This window comes from Phyllostomus discolor, chromosome 5 (genome assembly GCF_004126475.2).
Source record: "Phyllostomus discolor isolate MPI-MPIP mPhyDis1 chromosome 5, mPhyDis1.pri.v3, whole genome shotgun sequence".
NCBI lineage: Eukaryota > Metazoa > Chordata > Mammalia > Chiroptera > Phyllostomidae > Phyllostomus > Phyllostomus discolor.
In genome coordinates this window covers 33,477,796-33,501,661 of record NC_040907.2, presented here as the reverse complement: position 1 = coordinate 33,501,661, position 23,866 = coordinate 33,477,796, and the positions used below count along the sequence as shown (strand labels likewise).

Genomic DNA, 23,866 nt, shown 5'->3' with positions numbered 1-23,866 from the left:
GTTCTTGAAAACCTTATTGTACTTGCTGAGATAACACACGGCTACACTTCATTTAGACCACATCAGTTTACGTGAGTGCTTCTACCAAAAATGAATTATCTAGATAATATGATCATAACCCTTAGGTACCATGATGTTAGCTGACATATGACTTTGAATGGGAAGTTTTAAAAAGTACGTTTGTCAGACACAACAGCGAACTCCTCAATCGGCCTACCTCTTCCCTGGAGACTCAGTGGCAACCCCAGGGGCCCTAGACCCTGGAAGAACTGTGTAGTAGGGGTTGTCTTCCCTCTGGATGACCCTGGACTGCTGTTCCTCTCTAGTTTCTGGGAGCCCATCTCCCCCACCAGAGTCAGACTGAAGATTTTGACTCCTTATTGGAGCCAGTATCCTTTGCAACATATTGGCTGCTTTTAATCTTTTGTGAGCTAGGAAGTCAGAGAACCAGATTTATTAAAAGTGAGTTCAAAGCTAAACTAAATAATTTCAGATGAAAACGCTGAGGCGTTCCTCTAGGAGTCAAGTGTAGGAGTGCAGTGTAGTGTCAATTTGGCTGTTTGAACATGTGTTCTGGTCAGGGGAAGTTACTAGATGTGGGACTTCTGGATACATGAAGTGTTACCGTGTGTATGCATGTTCACGTCTGTTCACAGGCACTCAGGAGACGTGGGGTCGAGGGGGGGGGTCTTGGTACTTCATTTCATTTCATTTCTAAGTGACTCTGGGCACTGGGATCCAGCATGCCCTCTGTGTCCCAGATTAGTGGATAAAAGCTTCCAGGAGGCCGATTTCAGCTAGGTAGAGGAAGCATCAGCTGGGCAATGGAACAGCTGCCTGGGGGCGCCATGGCTTCCCACCACAGGAGCTGTCTTCGCAGGCCAGGTGACTAACTGCTCATCCAGGCTCTTGGTTGAAGGGATTTAAACATCTGTCAAGTGATTGATCTGGGTTTTAAATTTTTGAAATTTTGTCAACTTTATTGCAGTACAATTGGTATCTACTAAACTGTATATATTTGAAGTATTGACTTGATTTTTAAAGTCTGCCCCTAAGAATGGGCAGAACTATGTTATCAAAATATAAATCCGCACGCCCACCACACCCAGCAGTTCTGATTACCGACCGTCATGGACCCAATGCTTGCGTCCTCCCAAAATCCACCTGGTAAAATGTTTAATCCCCAGTGTGATGGCGTTCAGAGAAAAGGCCTGTGGGAGGTCATTAGGGTTAGATGAGGTCATGAAGGTATAGTCCTCACATGGGATTAGTGACCTTGTACAAAGTGACACGAGAGAGCTTGCGCTGGCTTCTCTCTGCCATGCGAGGACGCTGTCCACCAGCCAGGAAGAGGGGCCTCACCGGCCCAGCCTTGCTGGCTCACTGATCTCGGACTCCCAGCCTCCCAAACTGTGCGACAGCCTATTCCTGTTGTTCAGGCCCCAGTCTATGATATTTTGTTCTACAGCCCAGGCTAAGAGAACCCCCACTAGTCACCGCCCCAAGGTAAGTCTCCATCCCTGAGGTTCCCGTCACGTTCCTCAGACAGTCTAGGAAGCACCAGATCTCATCGTCCACACTGAAAGCTGAGTGTGGTTGTGTCCCTCCCTGGCTCGTAAGGTGGGACCATCCTCTTACACAACTAGAAATGGGTGACATTTCCCTTGGTGTTAGATGGCAGACAGGCGAGTGACGACCCCAGCTGTCAGCAAGCATGGGCCAGGGACTTTCGGAAGGCATGTGGCAGGTCAGGCCCTGGCCGCATGTGTCCATGTAGGGGGCAGCCTCCTGGGTTCCCATGGCCTGGCTGATGCTTCCAGATGTCAAAATGTGCAGGCCTGCCACCTCCCTGCTGTTTAATAGGCCTCTTTGTAAACCGCAGCAAACAGTTGTTCAAGTAACACACATCGTTTTGTGTGGCTGTGATGTTGAGCGTGGCTTGGGCTTTTTATTTGTTTGGGTTTGTTCCCTCCTTTGTAAACAGTGAGGAGTGTCTGCCTGCAAAATTGTCTTCTTGTCTTCTTGGCTGGATAGGGAGGGTAGAGAGAAGGAAATTCTTCCTTCCTTGCTCTGTTTTTCATGACTCAGGGGCTGCTGCAAGTTTCCACAACCTGTTTTGAGTACCTCTCAGCTCTCTATGACCTGGAGTACTCAGAAGTTAGAGGTGGAAGGGACTCACACCGATGCAAGCCAGCCCCAGATCACAGTGTGTCCAGAAGGAAGGTAGAAGGCCATTTCCTCATGAACTGAAATGGGGAGAGGATATGAAGTCACATTTACATAATGGGTTCCTTGTCAGAGGCCCTGCCAAAACAGTCTCCCGAGAGGTCAGTTTCTTTCCTGGGTTGGGGAGGGGCCAGGGCTGGGTCAGCTGGGCATCTATCCTCCAGACATAGAAGGGAGGGGCAATCAAACGTCAGATGTTACCCAGGCGAGCAAGGGGGCATCGCGGAGGGGGGATCTTCCCTCTGCCCCAACATCCTCCATTATTTATTAGACTCTCTTGCCCCGAAGGGCATTTCTTATAAGGAGGGGGGTGCTTATTTGCAAGTTTGGATCTGTAACCTGGTCCTGGACCCTGGCAGATATTCCTATTGCTTTGAAATGCAGAGGGGGCAGCCCCCAAGTTACCAGGAAAGTCAGACTTGTGGGAAACCCTTCCATTCTCCTACCTGACCCGGGCATTCCCCCTCTCCCCAGGGGCTTTGGGTTGAAACAGCAGCCTGGCCTTGATGCTGGAGTTGAACCCACTTGATCAAGTCCTGGAAGAAAAATCAAAGACTATTGAGGAGGAATCATGTGCAGTGTTTAAAGTCCCTGACTACATCTCGAAACAAAAAAGATTTATTTTTTGAAGACACAGTCAGATGGCCCAGTGCCCTGAATGGAGGGGAGAGGCTCTAAAGAGCCAGGTGGAACCTGGGATGAGGAGAGGTGGTGTCTGCCCGTGCTGGGGGGCAACATGCCCCGCCCGGCCTGTGTGTGCCTGATGGGTGTGCTGTCTTCCTTCCCTGCACAACTGTTACTTCATCTGCAACATGAGAGAAGCTGGATGAAGTGACCAGTCCCAGCCTGGGCCCCAAGTTCTCCAGCCAAGTAGAAAGCACTTGTTGAAATCCCAAGGCTGTTCAATATTAAACATACAAGCAACTAAAGGCCTATTATATTTATTGGAAGCAAAACTGCAAAGATAACGTAAATGGCAAGTTTCTGGCCCCTGAATACATCAATATCTGTGTCTCAAGCTCTGTTATCTCCTTCCTGCTCAGGAGCCTGGACTGGCGTTCTGACAAACACATTTGGGACAGGGATGCAGCGTGTAAGGGAAAATATTTCAAAACGTGACACTCGACAGGCCTTGTGTGGGCAGGTCTTTGCTCAGTAAAATGTTCGTAAACCATGGTTTCAGCATCTCAGAATTCTTAACGACGGTTATGTCCTTCCCTCAACAAGACTATGAGCAATCTTTGACCAGTTTTCCAACCCTAAAATTGCAGGCTGGCTAAGGCTTTGGGTCTGAAAAGTGTTAAGCCTGCTCACAGGGAGCTCCAAGGTACCATCCCCATGCCCTACCATGCTCACTCAGGTAGTGATTCTGTGTATAATGTAACCAGAACACTCCCTTTTCATCTCTGTTAATTTCCAAATTGGCTTGTTAAATCCATACATTCCAGAGGCTCGGTCCAACATTCCAGGGAACCTTTCCATGGACAATCAGAGCAGGAGTTCTTTTTGGCAGGGCTTGTTTAAGCAGAGGGAATGTGAAAGAAATGACCAGAACAAATGATCTTCATCTTGCAAAGGGGACCTCAGAGAGCAGACTTGGTTGCCACGGCCCTCGTTTCGCTCTGACTCTCCCTCGTTCACTTTTGCTTCACGGACAGTCTCAATGAGTCCAGCTTTGGGCCTGGCCCAAGTTCACTTCCTCCCATGTCTGTTGAACTCCTATTGCAGACAAGACATTGCTGACGAATAGCCCTTCAACAGAGAGAATCAGCGCAGTAAGCTCCGGTGATCTCTTCCGTTATAGTGTTGGGATGCAAACACGTGAGTGTGTTTGCCATGTCAGGGCCTGGTTGCCAGGGGAGGTGTCTGTTTTGCTGCCAGATGGGTACAGAATGTGCCACACATGTGAGCAGGGCACCAGGGAATAGCTGGAATTAACAACCGCACAAGAACTGTATGCAAATAAGTAAATAACCCAAGTGTTCAAAGGCCTCTTATCAGCTCAGTTTATCTCCGCTGCTCACTGCCAGCAGTTTTTTCTGGACTTACCTTTTCCATTGCTCTGACCTTCAGAATTTTTCCCACATTCAGGCAACGAAGTTGGTGTCCTAGCTCTTCGTGCCCTTCTTTAAAGGAATGGCCTGCTCTTTTTCTCTGAAGGGCCTCAGTAGGGGGATAACTTCCTTTTCCCCAAAGGGCAGCTCCAGGTAGTGGAGAGTTCAGAGGGATCTATTCTCGTCCTGTCCTTCTGGTCTGCTTACTGCTTACTGCCTGTCACCTGAGGGCAGAAGTGGTCCCTGCTTTCAGGAGCCTGTTAATTCCTGTGTGGGAGCAGGTCCACCAGAGAAATGCATCTGAAGGGTCAAGTCCATTTATGCTTGTTGCCCTGGAATGGAGACAGCTAGTACCTAGCAGTGGCAGGCACACAATCAGTATTCATTGAACAAATGAATAGATACAAGAATTACAGAAATTTAGCTCCCACTCCCAGGTAAGGCAGCAGCCAGGCCCACTTTATTTCTTGTCTGGGCAGCAGGCCCACCTGCACGGTGCCTTGGGGTGACATGGAAGCAAACTCCCAAATGTGTGTGCAGCCCTGTGCTGGATGTGTGGCCTGTCCTATCAGGGGTCAGACTGCCCCAGTGTGTGTGGTGGCCTTATTGGGTGGGATGGGATATGGGGAGAAGCAGAGGGGTAAAGAGCACACTCTCTGAATCTAGAGTGCTGGGGCCATGTGCTGATGTCACCACTTACAGCAGTGCTTTGGTCTCCTCACCTGTAGAGTGGAGGTAGAACAGAACCTGCTGCAAAGGTTGATGGGAGGCCTGCATGAATCTCTGTGTGTAAAGTGTTTGGAGCAGTGCCTGGCACACAGTAAGTACTAATTAAGTATTAGATCTTCTTCACGCTGTTATTGTTACCATGGGGAAGGGCCATGTGTCAGGGTCTGAGGGTTTGGGGAACTCAGTCTGTAGAGGGGTAAAGGGCTGGGAGGAGGGGAAGCTGAAGGAGACTGATCAGGATGAGTCCAGTTTCTGAAGTTGTAACTAACTCTCTGTAGACCTTGTGTCTTAGCTGGTAGGAGAATTTTTACAGCAGTAGAGACGTAAGGTCATAGGTGAAATCAGGTAGCCAGTAGCTTTCTCCTGGTTCTGGTTCTGAGCAACAAACACCTACATACACACACACACACACACACACACACACTCACTCTCTTACTGATGGCAGAGAGTTTAACAAACAGCATCCAGGAAACGAGCAAGATCAGGTAGGTGGTCCAGAGCCAACTAGGTAGGCCAGGGGTTTATCTGACAGCCTAGTAGGGAAACTAAGGCAGAAGTTCCCCAGAGTTCTTCACAGGCATAACTGAAATCAGGTCTATGACAGGCAGACCATAAGTCCCTGCTATTGGTGTTGCTGATCAGGGGACCCCTGGCCTGGTGGGGCTCAGCCTGAGGCCCACAGGAGCGGAATAAGCAGTTACTCTCATTCTGAGTAGGAGGGAGGCAGAGAGGAGGCTAATGAGCTGGGGTGGGAGGGGTTTTGTGGCAGCCTTGAATTGAGATGGGAGGATGGCCAAGACGTGGAGGGAGAGAATGAAGTGAAGATTCTGGTGGGATTATGCATGATGTGATCCAGAGATATGGATAAAGTTGTGTGCCTGGAACAGAGTGATGATGACCTGTGCATGCAGGGGGGAAGCTTGGGATTGGACTGAGAACAGAAGGCCAGGGCAAGGGAGCCTTTGAAAGCTAAGCTAGGGAGGTGGCCACTGGCCACTTTTTGAGGGGACTGTTATAAAGAATCTGATGGTGGCAGAGAGTCCACACTATTCTATATGTCTGTACTGCAGACTATTGGGTTGTAAAAGAGGAGTAGGACTCAGGTGGTGGGGTGGAAGGAGCAAGAGAGTGGGGGAAAAGATGCCTAGGGGCCATCAGAGCAGTTTCTTAATTGTTCTAATCAACAGCCTGGAAAGTGCAAAGGCCTAGTAGGAAGGGCAAGGAAAGGAGAGCCAAACCAGGAGAAACATCACAAAGGAGGAAGTCCTGGGGCCTAGTGGCTGATGAGACACAGAAGATGTGTGCACAGAGGTGGGGCCCTCTGTAGGAGGGGAGATGAATGTGAAGGGCTTCAGAAGTGAACGGGCTGTCAGGCAGTGGGACCCCAGCGGGTAGAGTGGAGGCTAGAGATGAGGATTCAGGAGGCCATGGATGGGGAAGAGACAGAGCAGAGAGAGAAAGAGAGGAGACCAATGGCAGCAGTTGGGACAGTAGTCTTCCTTAGGGCCAAGAGGAGGGAGAGGAGTGTAGCAGCATCGGGAGGAGAGGTCATAGTAGCCAGAGACGTGGGAAACAAACAGGAGACTACAGCGTCCCCCTATGCCCAGACTGAAAGTGCTTCTGCATCTTTGCCCAGGCTGGGCCTCTGTTGAAATTCATGCCCTTCTTGCATGCATGTGTGTCTATACACAACACACACACTCACACACACACACACACACATTCAAGCACCACAGCTCAACCGCATGACCTTCAGCTAGCATCAGCTCAAGTCTTATCTCTGGAAAATTCTGGATGGCTCCCTGCCCAACCACCATTTTTGTTATTCTCTCCTCCCATCCCTACAATAGCCCCTGCCCCACCTTCTCCACAGCACCTATCAGATGATACTGCAATTGTCTGCAATATCAAAGGTTCTTCTTCCAGGCTGTGAGCTTTGCCGAGCTGCTCCCTCCACAGTGCTGCAGCCCTGGACAGTACCCGGTGAACAGGTGTCATCGCTGATTGAGGAGAATTTCTGTGCAAAGGGAGGTGGGGCAAATAGAGGCCTGAAAAAGCACTTGGGTTTTCAGCCAGGGCCTTTGAGCCCACAGCCTGTGTGGAAGGTAGTAGAGGAGAAAGTGTGATCAAGAGAATGCACCCCATGGTTCCACTGCCAGAAATCACTCATCTCATGTTGCCTGTCACCTACTGTCCTCCTGTGCTCCAGTTTGATCTGGCTGAGATCCTCACCAGCCTTTCCTTGTAACTTGGTATCTCTCGTTTCTGCAACCCTTTGAAGCTGTGACCTGAACCTCTTCTATGACCGGACACATAGTAGGCCCTGGGGAAATGCTTGTTTGAAGGAATTGAAGCCGTCTGTAAAATGAGAACTGTTGAAAGAAGAGAAACTGGCCACCACTCAGGGGCAGAATGGAGATCAGAATGTCTAATCTCTGAAGGCATGTGAACACCTATGAGGGAAGCAGAGCCAGTTACTGGAAAGAGCACTGGCATGAGAGGTGGGCACCCCACCTCCACCACCCACCCCATGCTGGGGAAGGGAGGAAGAAACTCACTTTTTCTCAGGGCATTCTGAAGCCAGGCATGAAGCTGTGCACGCTCCCTCTCCACATTTAAGCTCATGAATCTACAGAGCATCCTTGGGATATTGGTTCACATACTGATGCATTGCCTTCATTTTATTTAAGAACACTGAAGCAGTGAAGTGACTAGCTCAGGGTCACAGAGCTGGAGGGTCACAGGTTGCCCGATGGCATGTTTCTTTTGTGTCACTAAGACTGATCCTCTCCTGAGTGCAGGGCTGCACTGGATAGCTAATGCCTGGCAGCCCCACAGCCCTAGGACCCTGGGAAGTAGCAGAGGTTTTATTTTGCTTTGGTCTGAGAAGAGGCAGGAAGGCTGAGTGGGAGGGAATGTCCTGTGTCCTGTTGAGCCCTCTGATTCTAAAGAGCAAAGGACCGTGTGACTTGAATACACAGTGTTTGGGGCCGAACTCTGTCTGGGATGCCTGGAAACATTTGACATGATGTCATGAAAAACTATGAAAGTGTCTCTCCAAAGCTCCGGGAGGAATTAGGCCTTTGCACGTACGTATGTGTTTAATTTTCGGCTGTCCTGGTTTCTCCCAGAAAGCCGCTGGTTCTTCCTCAGAGTAGGTCCAGGCCCCTCTGTGCTTCATCTGCACTGGGACAAGTCCTGCATACCTGGCTGGCTCCTCTTGTTCTTTTTTCAGGGGCATTTGGGCTGTCCTCTGGGGCATTTTTCAACCATGTGCTGTCAAGAGCTAAGAAAATTAAAACAAAGAAGGCATTTTCCCAACCCTGAGTGGCCTGTGGATTGAGCTGGAACCTGGGGCAGAGGATGCGGGCCAGGGAGAGTCCCTTTTCTGTCCCAGAAGAATGTCTGTGAGAGGGAGACCCAGGCCTTCCCTGTGGGAGCTGACAGTAGAAAAGGCCCAGAAGAGAAAGACTGGACCTGCCCTTGGGAAGGTCACAGTGTCCCTAAGCAGGAGACTAGTCACATGAGGGCAGTTATGTATGAGTAGGGTAATTCCTCCTACCCATTCAGAGCCCAGCACATACTGAATGAGTGGAGATAGGCACAGACTAGAGGAACGGTGGAGATGGTTTGTCTCTCCACACTGTGTGTCCCACCCTTGTGGGGCTTACCACCATGTAGTGGGAGTGACAGGTATGCCCTTGTCAGTTTTGGAGTGGGTGACAGGTGCTGAGATAGGAGGTGTGTTCAAGGGCATTGGGTGTCTGGGAAGGAGTCAAAGGGGAGGGGGAGTTTGAGTGAAGGAGAAGTTAAGTGTCTTAGATACAGGGAACAATAGCCAGTGGGTGGGGCCAGAGGCTTGCAGCAATCTGGCACACTCCTGGGGTGGGGCGAGTGTCGGCTTGGCTGCCCTCTGCACCCTACCTAAGGGGCAAGGTAAGCTCTCACGACAGCCAGCAGAGGCTATAAGGAGGGCTAGATCAGTGGAGGCAGGAGTGGGTTGGGGAGACTTCCTGGAGAGGGAGGCATACCTGAGGCCTCAAGGAGGGAGGGAGTCAGGACAAGTAGGGAGGAAAGCAGGGAAGGAGCCCCATAGGCACATAGAACCAGGGGCCAGATGGGAACATGACAAGGTGGGGGCCTTAGACAAAGGGGTGCCTTGCAGTGGCACGCGGCACAACGTCTGATTCCTTCAGACGAGGCTGTAGCTCACTTCTCTGGGAGGCAGAGAACGCCAGGAAGGAGCCCTTGAATCAAGAGGAGGCTCCTGCTGTAGGAGTGACTGCTTCCTGGTCCAGTCACTAAGGATGCCGAGTGTTTGAGTCAGGGTGTCAGATGACCTGGCTCCTATGGCATCACGCAGTGTCCTTTACCACTTCTTGCCTCAGTGTGACTACCGGGAAAACAAGGACATCAGAGGAGGCCTCTGGTATCCTGCAATCACCTTGCCTCGTGACCTTGGGCAAGGTACGTCACTTCTGAAACTCACCTCCCAGCTTACAAAGTGGGGAGAATGAAACATCACTGCTCTATCACCTCACTGAACATTTTAAAGGACTGGGAAGATGGTGCCAGTGAAATCAGCTCAGAGTCAACTTCCAGACAAACTTGAGGGGTCAGGAGACATTAGGACCTTCTTCGACGTGGTGCCCACCAGGGCTGCCAGCTAGCCTTCCTACAGCCGTCTCCTCCTCTGACGTGCTTCCCCATCCTCTCCATCATTTGTATACTTGGGTTTGAAGGCAGTACAGCTGAGCAGCCCAACCCTACATCTGGAAGGACTTCCTCAGGCCACATGGCCTGGAGCCTGTTCACCGGGGCGGATGTGTCCAGTCTGCTTTGGGCCCAGGGTCCTGGCTCCAGCCCTCTGAGCTCACCAAGGTTTATTTATTTATCATTTGTTTGGGGTGAAATAAGAGAGAATCAAATCCAATGGGCTGTTTTAGCAGCAGTTGGTGGAAAGAAAGGCATGTTTGTTTCTCCTGAAAGAATCCCCTGCATTGTGGCCCTGGCCCCTTGGTTGGGTTTTGGCAGACAATACCCTTCTTTCTCCCTGTGCCCGCCGACTCGCCCCCGCCTGCCCGCCCGCCTGTCTGCCCTTGGTCCGTGGGCCTGCCGCTGCCCGCTTGACTTGGCTGCTGGGAAGCAAGAGAAGGAGACGCCTGAGGCCTTGGCTGCTCTGTCCAGCCCGGCCTACCAGGCCCTGCAGGACTGCTGGGGCTTCCCAGAAGGATCCCCATGGCTGCCCAGATCTCTCTGTTTGGAGTCTGACCCCATAGAAATGTGTTGAGGGGCCTTTCTTCTGCCAAGTAGTGTGCCCACAGAATTGAAGCCCTCCTCCCCCCTGGTGTGAGGCCCAAGGTTCAGGTCTCAGGTGAGCCCCTGTGTCCCTCTCACTACTGCCAGCTGAATTTTCATTGCCATTATGCATATAGACAAAGGGAGGCTCTCAGGGAGTGAGTGACTTGTCAAGTTCACACAGTGAGATATTGGTGGCTGAGATTCAGGGGCCCATCTTTCTACCCTTCTGGGTAAAGGGAAAGGACAGTGGGTCAGCAGAGGCTGAGGGTAGTCAAGGCAGCCTCTGCAGGTGACTTTAGCATTCCCTGCCTGCTTGTTTGCAGGCTCCTCTTCTCACTTCTGCTGTAACCTGGCCAAAGCCTCTTATCAAGTGCAGATAGAACCAGAGTTGCAGCCTGGCCCCTAGCCATCTGCTCCCTGTTTGCCCCTCCAGCTTCACCAAGTACGTCTCCTAATATATGGTGATGGAAGATGGTTTAACTTTGGGGGGTAGACACACAGTGCAATATACAGATCTAGTATCAGAGAAATTATACTTGAAACCTGTATGATCCTATTAACCAGTGTCACCCAATTAAAAAAACACATCTCCTTTTCCTTCCCCTTCTCCAGTCTCATTCTGTTTTTGCTGTTCTTTAACACACCAAATTCATTTTTGTCTCAGGGCCTTTGCACTTACAGCTTATCTGCCTACAGCCCTTTTCTCCTGAGGCTGATGTGGCTAGTCCTTGACCAATAAGGAGGCCACTTGATTTAAATGGTCTCTTCCCATTCACAATCTTTAACTCCTTACCTCTCTCTCCTTTTCTTTATACCATGTGTCACTTCCTGAAATTGTAATACTTACATTCTTACATGCTGTGTTTCTGTCTCCTCTACTAGGATGTAAGCTCCTTGCCTGGCCCATTCTAGGAGCTTGGTTAATATGTGCATTTTCTGAATGAATGAATGAAATCTGAAATGTTATGTCTTGATTTTCAGGGACTTTTTCTTGAAATATTTTATTGTTTTATGAAGTAACTTTCTGTGACCTTGAGGATACAGATCTGAAGAACCATGGTCTAGTGGTTATAGGCATAGACCGATGTGAAGACACCTACAGAATTAGGCAGAGAACTTAGGTGGCCAGGCTTCAGCATCAAGCATACTGTGGGACCTTGGGCAATTTCCTTAGCTCTTTGTGCCTTGGTTTCCTCATCTGTCAAATGGGAATAATAATAGTATATCCCCTAAGGATTACTTTGAGTAGTGAGTTAATAGAGAAAAACACTTAGAATAATACTGGCCCATAGTAAACACTGTATTAGTATTACCTATAATTACTGTTACTAGTATTATTATTTATTAGTTATTTTTTACTATTATTAGTAGTATCAGGTACAGTTATTATTCCAACTCAGCTCTGACAGTGACAATCCACGTATCCTTATGTTGGTTATGTAATCTCCCCAAGCCTCAGTTTTCTCACTTATGGTTATTGGTAGTATACTAGTCTCACATATTTGTCATGGGGATGTAGTGAAAAAATACACATCAAGGGCTCAGCAAAGTCATGGGAGCTGAAGACCTATGGACAGAGGAGAGAGACTGGGGTGGAGGGAGGGGGGTGAGGAGGTGTGGCTGGAGGTGGGGTGGGGCCAGCAAGAGGAGGTGATTCAGAGGCAGAGAAATGAGGAGGATAAGGAACCAAGAGAAGGGAAACATCTTGGAATTTTGAGGGGTAAATACAGAGAGTGAGATGCCAAAAAGAAGGCAAGGGAGCAGGCCATCGTATTCTGTCACTTGGGAGGGCCCTGGAACCTTGTTGAAGAGGAAGGATTTTATATCCTCTCCCAACAAGCCAAGTGCGAAGAGAAGAATTTGGGGTGATATCTTTGAGTTGGGTTTCCTCTCCATCACCCTCCTGAAAATACAAATATTGGCCTCTTTTTAAAATTTAATGAGTGTAGAGAAGCACATTCAGGGTTTAAATCTGAAGACTGTCCTTTAAGCTAAACTCTTGTCTCCTTGACCTTGGGTCAGGGGCATCAGGAGATGAAACATTAAAGGCTTGAGAGGTGTATTTACCATCAGGTACTCCAGGGACCATAGGGTCGCTGAGTTACTTTCCGTAGCAGATTTGAAAGTTTGATGTTGAGCTTGACCCATTTTTATCTTTGATGATTCCATTTTGCTCATAAGCCTTTAGCTGGTCTGACTGCTACCTCCAGGGGATGCCCTTAGGATAACAGGACCTTTGTCCCCACTATCCCAGAACCCACCCCCACTATTTCACAGTCTTTGACCCTAATATTATAGAACCTATGTCATCAGGATTTCAGAACTTTCTACCTCTAGATCACAAAGCCCATGGCCCTCAAACTCCAGAATTTTGGTTGCCTTGAATTTTACAGCCATGCCAATGCAAGTCCCAGAGCCTTTTCAGGTGCTTATCTGACTTCAGATTCATGCTATCTGGTCTACTTTGTCCTTGCCTTTCTGCCCCTGGAAGAATCCTGGACCCAGGAATCAGGTCTGGCCCTGGGGCCTCTGGTAGGCTGAGTTGAATCACCAACAAGCCGTGTACCTGGCTGAGCCTCAGTTTCCTCACCTCTAAGATTCAGATAGTAAACAACCCAGAGGGTGCTTGTGAGGATCGAGAAGACCAAGCGTTGGAAAGGAAAGTGCAGCACAGATGTGAGCTATTCCTGTTTTAGTGCCTGTCAGCCCTGCTCAGCGTCAGCATCGTGACACTGGAAAATCCAGCTACGTGCCCTGCTTGTCTTGGCTTTCATTTGCTCCATGGGCCGTGTCCACCCTTCGCTGTTTGCCCAGATTTCTAACTCAATCCACTTTCCAGCTCCTCCAGCCCTCTCATCTGGTTTCACTGTTTATCTTCTTCCCTGTGCATTTTCCAGAAGTGCGGGAGTGACAGTGAATTCCTCCCCTTCTTTCACCCTCTCTGTTCAAGCCTCGATTATAGCACTCTTCAAAGCTGCTTTGTATATAGGCTATATACACATGTAGCCTATATACATATACATATGTGTTAATCATGTTATTATGCTCATTACCTCCTGCACCCTGTCACTGTGAGTCTTTGTGTCTAACACCATTGACTGACCTTGAGTGAGGCTCCTGGCCTCTCTGATTTTTAATTTCCTCACTGTTAACATGGGGAAAGTAACTCATACCTCAGGCAGTTGCACCAATCAGCAACGAACAGAATACTAGCCTTAAAGCATTCCAAGTAGCTTGCAGTTAGTAGGTTCTTAACATAAATATTAGGAGAGATGACAAAACCAAGTAGGAAGAACATGAGCTTTGAAGTTGGTTTCAAACCACAGATGTGTTCCTCGAGAACTCTGTGACTTAAGGCAGCCTGCTTAACTCTCCTAAACCTCAACTTTCTCATCCTAAAAATTGTTCAAACTGGCATAACAGGATTACAGTAAGGTCGGTGCTAATAGTAGTTAAATGCATGGAAAAGAGCAGGTACCTATTATTATTATTTATCTTTACCTCCTTGTGAAGAAACCTAATTTTAGTTATCTTTTTGCACCCCCGTGGGCTGTTGTATATAGCATGACTTAGCTTCTGAAGTCAATTGAATTAGCAAAACCAATAATGCTGATGGAAGAGACTACAGGGTGGCGAAAGGGGAAAAAGGCAACACTTCCCAACTCACTTCCCAGGTTTATGAGGTCACCATTACCCTGATTCCAAAGCCAGAAAAGACATTACAGGGAAAAAAAAACTATGAACAAATAGTTGTCCTGTGTCTTAAATGTAGATTGATGCAAAAATTCTTAACCAAATATTGGTCATCAGATCCAGCAGTGTGTGAGTGTGTGTGTGTGTGTGTGTGTGTGATAGTACATCATGGTCAGGGTGATCAAGAGGGGATACGAGGCTGGTTTAATGTTCAAAAATCAATCAATAACTTGTCATATTGACAGAACCCATTGGATCATCTCATTAAATATCTTTAGAAAAGGCCTTTGATACCGTTCAACACTGTACATGATAGAAACTCTCAGTAAACTAGGAAGGGAACTGTCTCAATCTGATAAAGAACATCTACAAAAACCCACAACTAACATCAAACATAATGGTGAAAATTAAATACTTTTCCCCTAAGATTGAGAACAAGACAAATCACCTATCTGATAAAGGTATCCAGAGTATACTATAAAGAGCCTCAAAACTCAATAATAAAACAAATGCAATTTAAAAGTGAGCAAAAGATTTGAACATTTTTCAAAAGAAGATATATGGATGGCAAATAAGCACATTAAAATGCTTAATATCTTTAATCATTAAAATGCAAATTAAAATTTCCATGAGAATTATTACAATTGCCATGTTATTAGAATTGCTACAATGAAAACTGACAATACCAAGTGTCGACAAGATCAGGAGCAACCACCATCCTCAGCAGTGCAGCAGGGAATGTAACCACTCTGTAAAAAGAGTTTTGCAGTTTATTATAAAGTTAAGCATATCCTTTGCATACCTGGAAATCCCACTCCTAGGTATTGACCCACATGAAATAAAAACCTATATTCACACAGAAACTATACACAAATGTTTATGGTAGCTTTATTTTTAATCACCCAATACTAGAAACAACCCAGATGTCCCAAAACTGGGAAATCAATAAACTGTAGTATGTTCATACAATGGAATACTGCTCAGCAAAGAAAAGGAAAGAACTGCTGATGCAGACAATGTGGTCAAATCCCAAATGTGTTATGCTAAGTGAAACAAGTCAGACTCAAAAACCCACGTACTGTGTGATTCATTTATATAACATTCTTGAAGAGGCAAAACTGGATACTAGCACCTCCAACTAGTTTCAGGCTACTACTCCATCCTTGTTCAATCCAAGACTTACTCTGAAGGCTTGTCATCTCCCTAGAACATGGCAACATCCTCCTCATTGCTCTCTCTGCCCACTTGCCTTCTGTCCTGTGCACATGCTGTCCTATAGATAGATCTAAAGCAGAAATGCATAGCCAGCACCTTCTTTCAAAGGCTCCCCATTGCCTGTGCTCTGAGGTCTGAATCCATCCCATAGCTACAATGGCTTCCCCAGCTCCTCCTAAGTTCCAGGAATACTGAACTATTATTTTGTATTTGCTGTTTAAGACAGGCTCAGTTCTACCTCGATGGCTTTGTGGGCCTGTTCCCTATTCCAAGAATTTCAGCACCCTGTTTTTCTGTCTTCTCAACCTCCAAGGCTCCCTTGAGACACTCTCTCCTGGGGTGTACCCCTAGGACAGAGCCACATACTTCCTCTTCCGTGTTCCTGAATCAGTCTGCTTGTTATGTCTCTGACTGTGGTGGCCATGGCCATCACCCAGTCTGGAAACTTCCCCTGCTCTGCTCCCCACCCCCCTGATCTCTCACAGGCATTACCCCCAGCAAATGGCTTGCACATCCAGGTCTATCTTGGCTTCTGCTTCCAGAAGGACATCTCATCGGCTATTCCTTTTTTCTCATGTTGGTGTTTACTTTTTCCTCCACTGGTTCTTAATTCATGCATTTATTAATTTGCTCAACAGACCCACCATTCACACTGCCTGCTATCCACAGCTCAGTGCCAAGGTCTCTGTCTTTCCACTTCATCCAGCTGGTTCTCACTCATCTGTCTTTGCCCTCTGCCCAACACACACAGAGATTCCACATCCTGTGGCCCCTCCAGTCCTGGGCTTATCCATTCCCAGGTCTTGCAATGCTATGTCTTATTTCTTAGCTAGCTTCCTCCTTTCAGACCCTCTACAAGTCTTGGGTGATGGCACCTAGAGTGGCGACTGCTTACCACTGTGAATGGCATGTATTAGGGTGCAGACACTACAAGTTGACTGAGTAACTTTCACATGACTGTTGTCAGGATTGATTAGAACAGATAATGTGGGTAAAGCAACATGCATGAAACCTGGCAGGCAGTAGGTGCATGATAAATACACATGATTGATTTCCAGTAAATTTCATTTGATGGCCTATCTCACAGATTGGAGCCAATGTTTCCTTCTATTGTATTCTGTGTTTTTAATTTTATTTTCTGTTGATGCATCTCATGTATGGCTGAGAAAGAGAAAGACGGTGGAAACTTCTCCATTGAATTGTATTATTTCTTCCCTGGGACACAGGACACAAATGTGCATGTCTCCTGGGGTAGCCCCACACCAGGATGGAGTCAGGAGACCTAAATGCTAGCCTGCGCAGCTGTGCCAATAGCTTGATTTGTGACCCTGTCTTCCTGTGGGCCTCAGTTTCACCAACTGCAATAGAGAATGAGGCTTGGAATTTCATAATCCTTACAGAACTAAGATTCTGCGATATGGTCCAGAACCAATAGAAAGGAACTTGGATATGGACTTGGGTATGAGTGTTTGTTTGTTTGTTTGTTTGTTTGAAATTGTGCTTTTTCCTCTTCCCATCTCCTTTCTCCATGAAGGCTGAGAGTTCATCATACTGATTTCTGAGAAGACAAAGTTACAAACATGCCCAATAAACACTTTATAGCTTGATGTAAATTGCACTTTACCAGTTACCTGTGGGGAATTTAGGTCTCTTTCACCCACATTTGAAAGTTTTTGCCAAAAGTGGGAGAAGGAAACAAACATTTATTACATGTTAGCCACATGCCAGTGTCCTGGTGTAGAGATGGTGTGTGTGTGTCCTCGCTGAACCTTCAAAGCCCCATTCTGGGGCAGCCAATGTTATTCTCATGGTTTTGACTAGGAAACCAACACTCAGAGAAAAGAAATGTTCCTATACACTTAGAAACACCAAATGATTGGATTTAGAACCCACTGCTCCCTGGCTCCAAAGCCTATGTTCTTCTTTGAGATCAAGTGCTTTTGCATTTAGATTTTTTAAAAAATAATTTAAAAAACAATAAAAACCCAAAACTATCAACTATTTAAAAATGACAAGTCAGTGGATGCTTGGCCAAAGAAAGTAAGAAGCATGTGCTCTTAAGTAGCCATCCTCATTTAAACCCCAGCTCTGTCCCCCACTAGCCATTGCTGTCTTGGGCAAGTTCTTCAACTCCTTCTGCTTCCATTTCTTCATCTGTAAAATGGGTATAATAATAGTACCTATCTTCTAGGTTGTTACACACATCAAATAAGTTAATATGCATAGAGGACTTGAAGTAGTGCCTGCCTAGGACCTGGTAAATATGCAATAAATGTTAGGAATTATTCTCTTTAACATTATTATTATCATCATCATGGTCATTGTTATTTTGATCCAAGCCTGGGATCTGGCGGATTTCTGCTGCCCGTTCTGTTGTGGAGGGCCCTGGGTGGGTGGCAAGGGATGTCCTTCTGGGGAATGTCATTGTGGCTGCTAGGCTGCAGTCCAGCCCATTTACTCATGGAGAGGAACCACACAGCGCCTGAGCACTACTTGGCCAGGGAGACGACAGCTTCCTGGAGTGTTGCTTGCTGATTGTTGGAGCAGGACCCTGAACATGTATAAACATCCCAGGCTGTGGGGACACTGCCTCCCCCTGCTCCAGGCCCTTCGCCCAACCCCATCCGCTCTCAGCTCTGGCCCTGCTCTATCTTAAGGGCTTAAGTGCTCTGGGCTCGTGAGCCCAGGAACTGCTCTGCTTATTCTCCAGGAATGCAAGAGGCTTGTGCTCCCCTGTAGTGGGAGAATGTGACAACATGAATGGTATACCAGGAGCTCCTGGCATCCTGGTGAGTCAGGGGAATCTAAGAACAAAAGGGGCTAGAGGTCATTTCGGAGCAGTCCCCTCCAACACCAGGTGGGAGTAAATCTGACAGCACCACTCCCCTCCCCCAATAGTGTTCGTTCATTCATTGGACAAACTTTCCCTAGGCTCCCTGTGTTGCAAAACAATATTAAAGGGGTAATTCAATAATACTGACTAATATTTATTAAACACATAAAATCCTAGGCATTGTTCTAAGAACCTCACAACTGTGTGGGTTCACTTAATCCTCTCATTGAAGCCCAGTGTACAAGTTCTGTGATTATCCCTATTTTGTAGATAAGGAGACTGAGATACAGAGTTGAGTGACTTGCCCAGGGTCACACAGCTGAGGTAGGCAGGCAGGGAACTCAAATCTAAGAAGTTGGGCTTCAGCGCTGCCCCAGTGTCAGCTTCTGAGGAGATGTAGGCAGGTCATGCAGCTCCTCAGCACTTTCTCATGCTTCTTCCAGCCTCACGACAACCCTGCGAGGCTGCAAAGATTTTAGCCTGGTTTAAATGAGAGGACCAGAGCCGTGAAGCCACATGGTCAGGTTCACACAAGTCAACAGCCAGATTAAATCAGAACTCAGGTTTCCTGGCTCTTAATGTACTAATTCAATGTTTTCTATATGGGGCTGCATTTGTGTGTGTGTGTGTGTGAGTGCACAGATATCTGCACATGTGTTTGTATGTACTCACAGGCACCCATTTCTATGTACACATGTGTACACACTATGTACAAGTGTGTGTGTGTGTTTGGTGGGGGTCAGATGGGTTGGGGAGGGTCTGAGACTCAGTGTGGCTGGTGGGAGCTCTGAGAGATTCTAACCTAGTGACCTAGGTGTGCATCCTGGCTCTACCACCAAGGTACCTTGGTGGCACCTTGATTAGGTCCCTTTCCTCTCCTGAGTCTCTGCAATAGGGTTAGGGGTGGGCAAGGAGAATCTCAGAGGTCTGTCCTTCTCTGTCATCTTCTGCTGCTGCGGGGCTGCAGTGAGCAGCGAGGAGGTACGTACAGAGCAAGATGTTTGGGACCAAGACAGAGGGCGGGGAGTGGGTAAGTGTGGGCAGAGAGTGTCATTCATACGCCCCTGCTGCTCTTCTGGGCTGGTGTCCAGGAATAGCTGTGGTGAGGACTACATTTTTAAAGTGGGTCTTAATGTTTTTCACTGCTGGAAAATATGCCTTTATGGGCATTTTTGCCCTCCAAGTTCCTGGACCGCGATGCCTCCCACCCCTACCCCAAGCTCCCACCCACACTACTCACTTTATTTTCCCTCTGACTGAAGCCTGTCTATCTTTACTCCTACATGCCGCCTCTGTCCCTTGCTTGCACATGGAAGAATGGGCTCAGGTCTTGTTGCTATCTGTGTCTGTGAGCCAGAAGCATGACTGGGGAGATGTGACTAGGTTCACAGCTGGGTGGCGAGGTCCTGCCCAGAAACCAGCCTGGCAGATGGGAGCAGAGTGCTGAAGCAAGGTGTAGGAGGCTCCTGGGGCTGGCACCACTGCCCTTCAGTTCACTAAAGGGAACGCAGTGGTCATTGCCCAGGGAGACACAGAGGTTGGCATGCAGCCTCTATGTCAGATAGTCATGGTCAGGCCCAGTTCAGCCCTTTCCAAGGAATGGGAAGTGAGATAATAATAGTAATGTGAATAGTAATGAGATCACAAATGAGGTGATAATAACACCCCATCCATAATAACCCCCAACACATTTCATCATCTTTTTTGCTGTTTGTGAGATGCTCACATCCTGGTGGTGGAGACGACTCATGACGCAAGGAGTGTGAGATCCTGCTGATCCTGAGAGCCTGTGTGGTGCCAGCAAGCACCTCAGAGCCAGGAGAGCTTTCCTGAGGTTGTTGCTTAGAGTCACAGTTGACAGGACAGAAGAGAGGTCTAAGGGCATTGTAGACAGAGGAGCAGAGAGTGTGAGCAGGGTCACCCCAGGGAAGGTGCATGGTACTTGGTGCTGGGGAGAAGCTTGGTGTTGCTGGGATAAAGTGGGCATCGGGGGTGGTATGTGACAACAGGCTGGAAAATCAGGTTGAAGCAAGATCGTGACGGACCTTCAATGATAGAGTTTTTACTGGGGCATCGAAGCCCTGCAAGGTTTTTAACTTTGCCTGGATCTCAGAAGCTCACTGTGGGTGCTGTGTGGAGGACAGACTAGAGCGGAGAGGCTGGAGGCCGGCTGGCCAGAGAGGAGGCTGTGGAATGGTCTGGAAGAAGGGTCCTGAAGCCTGGGCTCCAGCAGGCTCTGATCCATGGGAAGCCCTGCATAGATGTTTGAATGAATACCTGGGAAAGAGGAGACAGACTTGCTGTGTGACCTTGAGTTATTTACTTGTCCTCTGGGGGCTCCTATTTTTCTCTTTATTAACGATGACACTGAAAGAGCCTCGTGATTAATATCAGAGTTAGACCCCTGGCCCAGCTTCTCACTAGTTGGGTGACTTTGGGTGACTTAACCTGTCAAAACCACTGTGATTTTTATCCCCAGGAGGGATTACCAATAGCACCTGCATCCAAGGGTAGCCGAGAGGATTAACAGAGAGATCCAGGCAGCACACAGGGCACAGCGCCTGGAGGATAGCACACCTGTGTAACTTATCCCTCATCATTGCTGTTTTTGCCATCTCGTTTATTACTATTATTGCTATCATGTCTAATCTTTTCTTACTATTTCATGATAACAAAACATCTAACTAGTTAAACCACCATATCTGTCCTTGCATCCTGTCTGCTGTGCTCTGGCTGCTCATTGAGTAGCTTCTGTGCCATATTGGCTTTTATTGGATTTCAACTTGCAAAACTTTTAAGCCTCTCTGCCTACTCTTTCAATCCCTTCTTTCCATGCCAACCCCTGTCCAAAGTTGCGCTGATTAATTAACAGTGCTTACAGCATCATGGTGGGCATTGGGAATTCAAGGCTCTCACAGTGTGATCTCAGGGGTCTTGGTCCTTGTCCTCTTCCGCAGCACTGTTACCCAAGCATAGAGACTGGAAAGCTCTTCCCTCCTCCAGATCATCCCCTGAGCTGTTTCTTCCTCCTAACTCCCTGTGCCTCTCTGCCTCTCTCTCTCTCCCCCCCCCCACTCACATACATGCACGAATGCACACACTCACTTTCCTGTGGGTTTCTGAAACCATTCAAAGTCAAACTCTTATCCCACTTCTTCCAGGAAGTCTTCTCAGGTCTCTGCTTCCAGGCACAGATCTTGTCCCCAGCACCTCCCGGAGAGAGCCCTGTTTGTCTGTTGTAAGTACTCTGTTGAGTAGCCAGGGCCTTCTCTCTAGCTGTGCACATTGCCTCCACCCCACACATCTCAAGTGCTGTGTGCTTCGAGCTCGAGTTGAACTGAATCCGGCCTAGCTCCATCATTTTATAGGTAGGAGCACAAGGTTCCACTGAAAAAATCCCTCTGCTCCCTTCCCAGCCCCAGTCCCAAGGCACAGGATTCCTTGGGGGGCCCCCCACTGTTAGGAAGCTAAAGTCACAGAAAACACTATTTCTCAACTACAATCAACCAAAAACACATTATTTCTCAACCAAAATCACAGAAAACACACTGGTTTTTGAGACAAGAGAGAAAAATATCTTTTCCTAGTGGTTTCAAAAAGAAGACAGAATGAAGCACATGTCTTTGTATACGGCTTCCCATCCCCAGCCCACAGTTTATGTTTAGCCCAGGACTTGAGACGGAACAGAGTATAGTTTTCAGATAAACAGACAGGACGGTGAAAAGGTTGGTGGATGTCGTACTGCAGAGACAGACAGATCTGGGAGCAGGATAGTCCAGAGGTTTTGTGACTCTTTAGTCCTTAGTTCTCTCTCCCTTGTCCCCTCTGCTCTCTCCTCCACCTGCCCTGCCCTCCCCATACTTGCAGCCTGAACCCCACTCACCCCATAGAGATAAAGGTCCTGTGAGTGGGCTGTACATCCCTTTCTGTTTGGCTTCTGGTCTCTTCCAGGCCTGAGTTCCCTTGGTCTCACCTAATTTCCCTCAAGCCTTGCTCTGTGGGCCTGTGCCCAAGGTTTGGTAGCTGTGATATGTAATTTAGGCCCCGTTTGCGGCTGGCAAAATATATAATGAGGAGTAGGGCTGGAGAATGATAATATTGTTGGAGACCGCTGTGGGAATGGGGTGGGAGCTGGGGGGTTTTCCCGTTTCCTCCTGGAACAGGGAAGTCATGACAGATGTGTGCCCTCCCCCACCCTAACCCTTCACTAAGTCTGGGGCCTTTGCTTCCTCTTCCTGGTGTCTGGGTTTGGGTGTTGCCCTCTGTCATCAGCTGCAGTTGGTGCGAGCCTAGCTGAAGGACAGCTGGCACCAGATGACAGGAGGTGGACAGACTGACCTTGAGAGAAGATGCATTTGTGTCAGTACTGGGTCTCTCAGTCTTCATGGCCTCTCTTTCCTTATCAGGGATCTCTGAGTTCCCACTCGTCAGGGGAAGCTTGTTTTTAAAAACCCTGTCCTTGTTAGAAAAGTAAAAGTGTTGGGGGCTGCCTCTAACTCTGTCACCCTGGAAAAATTCCTCTTCTGGGCCTCTGCTTCATCTGTAATAAGGATGATGATGATGGTGATGGCAATGGCGATGATGGTGATTATCCTTATTATTCATCAATATGTTATAAATGGTTTCCACCTACTTACTCATTGAAACATTCCAATGTGGTCGGCACTGTTATCATCCCCTTTCTGCAGGTGAAAAAACTGAGGCATTGAGCCATTAGCTTGAGAGATCGCACAGCTCATAAACGGGAGAAACAGAAGATCTTTGAAAACAAGCAGGGAACAGTGGAATTTTCAGTTTCTTTCCAAGTCCAAAATATAATGGCAATCTAATTTTTTAAATTTCTTCTCTTCTCACGTGTTCTTCTTTGTCTATGTGGTACCCCTCCGTAACTGGAAGCACCCTTTCGTATGACACAAGTTCTACCCGTTCTTCTAGACAGCCCTCCCACAAGCTTCCCCCGACTTCTCCAGGCCTGATAGAGCTCCTCATCATCACTTGGGACCCCACATTGCCTGTCTGTCCTTTGTCCACATACCTGCTGGGTCCTGATCACCTTTCTTTTTGTGTTTCCACCTCAGCACTCTTTGGGCTCATAGCTGGGCGGGGGCAGGGTTTTGCCCATCTCTCTCTCTCTGCCCTAGTGCCAACCCAGTCTCAGACTAGACTGTTTGATCCACATTCTTTGTGAGTCTACTAACAATGTAGCATCCAATTCAGAACCTCAGCCCCAGGTCAGCCAATCTCTCTGATCCTTGGTCTACCAGAGCATCACACCCTGTGCATTCAGCCAGGTCTGTTGTTAAGAATGGCTCCCTCTTCCCTGACTTCATCTGAGAGAGGGGGAGAGACTTTGTAGCTCTTGAGCCCTTCCTGAGTACCAGGCACTATCCTGGGTGCTTCCCCACATGTTCTCCTGTTTACAGCTCCTAACAGCCCTGCAAGACAGCAGCTCTTAGCCCCATTTTTGCATTTGAGGCTCAGAGAAGGAAATTTATCTGAGATGACATAGTTAATGAATGGCAAAGGTGGATTTGCCCATGGGTCTGCCTGCCTGCAAAGTTAATGTTCTTTCCTTCTGTGGCTTGATTTCTCACACTGAAAATCATGAGACCTGGTGGGACCTTTGGGATGCCTCTTCTGGGCATGAGAAATCATTTAGGTGACTCAGTTTAGATACCTAAATATTGGTGTTTCTAGGCCATTTTGTGACAAGCAGCTAGTGGTATGTGATATTTGAAATTAGGACTAACCCAGAAAACTCAGGTCTTTTAGTCCCTGTTGAGATGTAGCATTTGTCTCTGCAGTCACGTCTTGC

General features: G+C 47.8%; 1 protein-coding gene and 1 long non-coding RNA gene across 2 annotated transcripts in view; both read left to right on the top strand.

Moving 5' to 3' along the window:
- Nucleotides 1–23,866, top strand: part of TRABD2B (TraB domain containing 2B) — a 209,032-nt gene that overhangs the window by 26,382 nt on the left and 158,784 nt on the right. The window lies entirely within an intron of this gene.
- Nucleotides 14,166–22,159, top strand: LOC118500612. The gene is made up of 2 exons (XR_004903186.1): nt 14,166–16,693; nt 16,759–22,159. It is a non-coding gene; the product is annotated as an uncharacterized LOC118500612 (long non-coding RNA).